The following is a 6,241-nucleotide window of genomic DNA, read 5'->3' as shown; positions in this document are numbered from 1 at the left end:
GCTGTGGTGTTGGAGAAGACTCTTGAGAGTCCCTTGGACTGCAAGGAGATCCAACCAGTCCATTCTGAAGGACATCAGCCCTGGGATTTCTTTGGAAGGACTGATGCTAAAGCTGAAACTCCAGTACTTCGGCCACCTCATGCGAAGAGCTGACTCATTGGAAAAGACTCTGATGCTGAGAGGGATTGGGGGCAGGAGGAGAAGGGGACGACAGAGGATGAGATGGCTGGATGGCATCACTGACTCGATGGATGTGAGTCTGGGTGAATTCCGGGAGTTGGTGATGGACAGGGAGGCCAGGCATGCTGTGATTCATGGGGTTGCAAAGAGTCGGACACGACTGAGTGACTGAACTGAACTGATACAGTATCAACTCTAGATTCTTGTATAAAAAGAGGAGTGGTGTCATGTCGCATTAAGGGAACACCAAATAATATCTGGTTATGGCACAGGCTGTTTATCTTCGTGTTGTTCCTTTCTCTCTTTCTCTTTGGCTTAGGCCAAAAGGAAAACTTAATTTACATTTTCTGTACAAACCTTATCAGTAGGAGATTCTAATAATATATTAGGCGAAAGAACAGACCAAATTTCTAAAATTTTTAATGTTTTCTTGTTCTACACAGAATAATTCCACTTGACAACTAAATGTAATATATACTTAAACCCATTAATTTCACAAAACCAACTGGATTTTAAAGAAGTCCGTAAACTTTTTAAAAGCCAATACAGAAGATTTCCCTCGATATTGATGCAGTGGTTAAGAATCCGCCTGCCAATACAAGGCACATGGGTTCAGTGATCCCTAGTCCGAAAGATTCCACATGCCTTGGAACAAATAAAGCCTGTGTGCCATTACTACCAAAGCCTGCAAGCCATAGAGCCTGTGCTCTGCAAGGAGGAGCCACCGCGATGAGAAGCCTGTGCAGCACAATGAAGGGTAGCCCCCGTTCACTGCAACTAGAAAAAGCCCACACGCGGCAGGGAAGATGAAGTGTAGTCAAAAGTAATAATACAGAAATAAATCACAATAACGGCTCTTGCTCACAGTTTATAAAAAGCGCCAATACGACTCCGCCTTCCATGAGCACCTTTCTGCCTGGATGTACATGTCACAGACAGAACAGACTAAGTCTACTACAGTGGCAAAATCATGCAGGCCCAGGTGGCTCAGCGGTAGAGAACCTGCCTGCCAATGCAGGAGACCTGGGTTCAATCCTGGTCCGGGAAGATCCACTGAAGAGGAAATGGCAACGCACTCCAGTATTCTTGCCTGGGAAAGCCCACGGACAGAGGAGCCTGGCGGCTACAGTCCACGGGATTGCAGAACAGTCCGACACAACTTAGCAACAACAGGGAGAAGGACTTCCCACCTGCTCATGGATCTAAGCACCTTTTCTTGCTTTCTTAGGGAAAGAAATCAAAGAAGCAGGCCAATAATCAAACTGTTTCAATGAATTTTCACAATTCCTAAGAGTATGGTTTCATCCTACAACTTTACACTGAGCACCAGGAAAATAAAAAGAAATTTTGTAGCACTTACAACACTCAGTAAGATACCTCAAAGCACCACTCTTCCTAATAAACCAGAAAGTCTACTTATTAATATATAATGAAAGCACCAAGTAGGCAAAAATACTGAAAGAGGTTGGGTAAGTACATCCCCTCTCCTGCAAGAGGGTTCATATGGACAGCAGGTGCGTGGTTTCACACTTGTTTTCCTCTGAATATCTTTTACATCCATTCCATTCTCTTACCATCACGCCCAGATTTCTCTACTATAACGGCTTTCAAACTCTGACAGAAGTTCATAGAAAGAAACACACTTACACCAGTCAATACACAGACATATACCTGAAACGAGCTTCACAGAACATTTTTTATCCCTATTGCATGTGCTATATGCTAATACTTTTCAAGTTTTTCTTAAAATGAAGATCATAATCTACCAATGGGCACAACCTATTATAGCCATTGCTATGGCCAGTATTTTTAACAAACTTGTCTTTATGGAAATTTTAAAAAATTGTGCATCAAAAGACAATGTCAACAGAGTAAAAAGCAACCCACAGGATGGGAGAAAATACTTGCAAATCATATACCCGACACGAGATTAATATCCAGAATATATAAAGAACTTCTGAAACTCAGCAACAGAAACAACCCAAATCAAAAATGTGCCAAGGGCTTGAACAGACAGTTCTCCAGGAAGATACACAAATGATTAATATGCACATGAAAAGATATTCACCATCATCAATCATAAAGACAATGCAATTTAAAACTACAATGAGATACCACCCCACACCCATTAGAATGACTGCTAACTATGGCCATTATTAATTCATCTTCCATACTACCACTTATCCTCATAAAATGTAAAACTGACTATACTCTACTTAAAATACTTTAAAATGCTTAAAATACTTTAAAAGTTCCTTGTGTATTATTTGTTAAATTTTTTCTCCCCTGTGATTTAGCCATTCATTCACTGAGCAACTATTTACTATGAGTCTACAGAGCTCTGTTGCTAGGAGCTCTGTTATATCCTAGGAGCTCTGTTAAGGCCTTAGCATTCATTGGTATATGGATCCAACATGGCTCCTAACATGACGTTTATAATCCAGCCAGGACAGTCATTAAATAAGTTTCATATTCTTTATGAGTGCTCTTATCCACCTTTCCAAGTGAATTCATCCCCCTCCTCCACTCTTATCATACTGCTATAACTATCCTGATCTGCACGAAGGTCCCAGAAAGACTCAGTCTTTTATACATCGTGGCCATTGTCCTTGATGTCCCTTCTACTTGGAATGTCTTAATCACCTCACAAATTCCTCCTCAGCCTTCAAGATCAACTTAAAAGGGTCTCCTCTAAAAACATTTCTGTGGCCTCCTTTCTACACTCCTTCAGTCACCATTTCTAACTCTTGAAATCAGCATTACAATGCTGATCATATCATTTTGTGACCATTTTTTAAATAGTGTCAGTCTTCCTAGACTCAGTTATCATTGGATCCACAACATAGTTTATCAGTCACAGAATGAATGAATGAATGTATGCTATAATTTTGTATGTATAACTCCATTATGTTGATTACTTAGTTGACTGATGTTTGAAAACTTACATTTTTCTAGATTTCACTGTATAAATATATTTTTAGGACTTCCTTCTTAAAGTCTGATTTCAATATATGGATGTTTTCCTTCATTAAAAATTTGTTCGGCAGCAGCCACTCTGACTTGGAATATTTGTCTTGAAATTGATCCAATGAATATGCTTAATTTCAATAACTACTCTGGCAAGAAACAGCAGAGAGGATTTCCAAAATCAATACATTAGGTCAGTGTCTGCAGCACAACAGTTCATACAGGCAAAGTGGTGTTACACCACGTGTTTCCATTTCTCCAAGCCAGTTACTTTTAATGTGAAGCTAGGCTGTCAGATGCCATCCATCTGTTTACCATCTCCCACCACCCCCATGCAGGAGACCCAGGTTCGATCCCTGGGTTGAGAAGATCCCCCGGAGAAAGAAATGGCAACCCACTCCAGTATTCTTGCCTCGAGAATTCCATGGACAGAGGAGCCTGGAGGGCTCAGTTCGTGGGGTCGCAAGTTGGACCCGACTTAGCGACTAAATCACCACTACCACCCCCAGTGGAGGCTTTACTTTCTCCTTTTCAAATAATTTTCAGAAAATCTGGATAGAACAGAATGGCTTTTAAGCAACTTTTAACTAGGTCATTGTTATAGAAGAGTAATACAGAACATGTGCTGAACTCACACAGGGAATATTCTAAAGTTCTCTGTCCACTTTACCTTTTATATTACTCTTCCAGTTAGGACTGATTTCCCAACTTCTACTTTAAGGTATCAATCTCCTGGCTAAGTCTCGATTTTTCTAAATTCTATCACCAGCCAATGTTTTGATTCATTTCCACTGCTATTACCCTAGCTCAAATCTGAACTGGTCTTAAGGGGCTCTGAGACTAGCTATAGTACCTGGGCAATCTCTACTACTCTCCATATGAAAATATTAAGACTTACACACCAGAGTCAGACTATGAAATGAAACTGTGTACATGAGAGGGCCTGGCACCAACAGGTGTTAACCAACTGTAAGGAACCTTCTTTCCTTCTCTTTCCTCCCTTCCCCATCCTCCATCTTGGAAGACGCAGCAAGACTTATACTGAACCATGAATGTGATCTCCTTGCTAATCCACCTCAAATTCCTCCAATAGTTTCCCCCATGCTAGGACAGTAGTTCTCAGTGTGGTCCCCAGACCAACAGCAACTCCAGCAACTGAGAATGGACAAGAGGGAAATTCTCAAGCCCCACCCCAGAACTTCTGAAGCAAGAACTCTGGAGGTGGGGGCCATGCCTGCCACTCTCTCACAAACCTGCCAGGTGATTATGATGTAACTTCAAATTTGAGAACCAGCGCCTGAGGATAAAGTCTAGTCTAGTATTGAAGGGTCTCCCAAACCAGTTTTCCTCCATTCACCGTACCTGCCTTCTCAGACTTCTCCTAAGGAGAGTTTACTTACGATCTTCCAAACCTGCTATTCACCTTCCAACTGAGATTTTACTCACTGGTTACATTCTCTTTTCTTTCTTTAAATATTTATTTACTTAGCTGCTTCACATTTATTCTTGCAGCATGCAGAATCTTTAGTTCTGAGATCTTAGTTCCCCCACCAAGGGATTGAACCCGGGGACCCCTACATTGGGAATGCAGAGTCCTAGCCACTAGACCAACAGGGAAGTCGTCATTGGTTACCTTCTTCTCCTCCATGACACCTCTCCGTTTCAACCCAGCTTAAATCCCACTGTTTTCTTAAATCCCTTCCTGACACAGTTTGCAGGAACTTTTTCCTCTCTTAATTCCAATTATTTCTGAGTACTCAGGTGATAATCTGCAGATGTCACAAACTGGCTGTTCCTGGCCATAGAGGGTATGTGAGTGCATAAAAGATTGGTTGCCAATTAACAATAAAAATCAAGAAATATTACAAAGATAGAGATTTTTGGCCTGTGATGGGGAAAGTCAGATCTGTGCATGAGGGACCCACATTCCCACATGGCAACAATCAGTGGAGGGGCACATGTTTCCAGCACTCACCAGCTCTTTCCATGCCAAATATAGGTTTTTAGACGTCTTCAAATATCTCAAACCGTAACTTACATTTCTTTTGCAACTTTTTTTTTTTTTGGCTCTCCTAATAGAACACAGCCCTTAAAGGAACTGAACTGTCCTGGTTTTCATTACCTTGAGCACAAAACGATATGGGTTTTCACTACACAAAAGAACATTCTGGACATTATAGACCTCCCAAACAAGTAGAAATGTACACAGGCTTTTGGGAAACTCCTGATTTTCTACCAAGTAGTGTTTGTTTTCCAAAGTATATTAGGGCACAACTCTCAAGGTAATTAAAAAATTTCATGCCATTTTGGCTTAGACTGTCTTTCATAATAACAATTTGTATTTATCTTTCATAATGATAAACACAAATTACTTGAACACAGTACGTCTGCTGGAAGAGACCTAGGCTACGCCCGGCACAGTATTTCACCGAAACTTGATGCTGTCTGCGACTTCCTGCAACTTCCCGTCTAAGCCCTATTTTTATTTACTGATTTTTATTCCGTTAAAGACGAGGTTTAACCTCCCGCTTGGGTAGTTGCTACACTGAACTACAGCGCCTTTTTACAGGCCACCGTCTAGTTAACCATTCACCAGCGGCAAACTACGAGCCACCTTATGGCAACTGTCTTACTGCGGCACAAGGGTAAAATCACAAGCTTGTCCAAAATAATGAAAAATGTAACACGCTGTTCACAGAGAATCTCCTTTTTCAGGAGAAAACCAACCAACCTTCCCTGTGAATCCATTTTGCCGACGCTTACTCGTTCCACGTTTCCCGCACCCCCATCATCATAGAACTCAATCACAGTCCCTTCCCCGAATTCCCCAGGGGGCGCCCCAGACGCAGAGCTGAGCCCCCGGCGGCCTGAGGCACGAGCCTGGCCCCAATCCGGACGCGGCGCGCAACCCCCGCCCCGTACTCACCCGCCCGCAGCCGTAAAAGTGCAGCACCCTCCTGCCCCGCCCCTTCCGGCGAGCCGCTTCGTCCCGCCCCCGCGCTCTCCCGCGCGCAGGCGCAGCGCCCATTGCCGGGTGTTGGGGCCCCGGGAGCGACCCGGGGCTGGGCGGTGGCGTGGGGCGTGGCCTGGGTCC

At 42.9% G+C, this 6,241-nt stretch overlaps 1 protein-coding gene across 2 annotated transcripts in view; it reads right to left on the bottom strand.

The window, feature by feature from the left end:
* MMAA (methylmalonic aciduria (cobalamin deficiency) cblA type) overlaps positions 1-6,116 on the bottom strand; it is a 29,030-nt gene extending 22,914 nt beyond the window's left edge. Inside the window, exon 1 of one of the 2 annotated variants that reach the window (XM_010843679.1) lies at positions 6,074-6,116. The gene's annotated coding sequence lies outside the window, so the exon portion shown is untranslated. The other variant, XM_010843677.1, reaches the window with a different exon arrangement.
* Between the last annotated feature and the right edge of the window lie 125 nt (positions 6,117-6,241).

This window comes from Bison bison, unplaced genomic scaffold (genome assembly GCF_000754665.1).
Source record: "Bison bison bison isolate TAMUID 2011002044 unplaced genomic scaffold, Bison_UMD1.0 scf7180017864184, whole genome shotgun sequence".
Classification (NCBI taxonomy): domain Eukaryota; kingdom Metazoa; phylum Chordata; class Mammalia; order Artiodactyla; family Bovidae; genus Bison; species Bison bison.
Note: the sequence above shows the minus strand (reverse complement) of the source record. Positions and strands in the feature narration are given on the sequence as shown.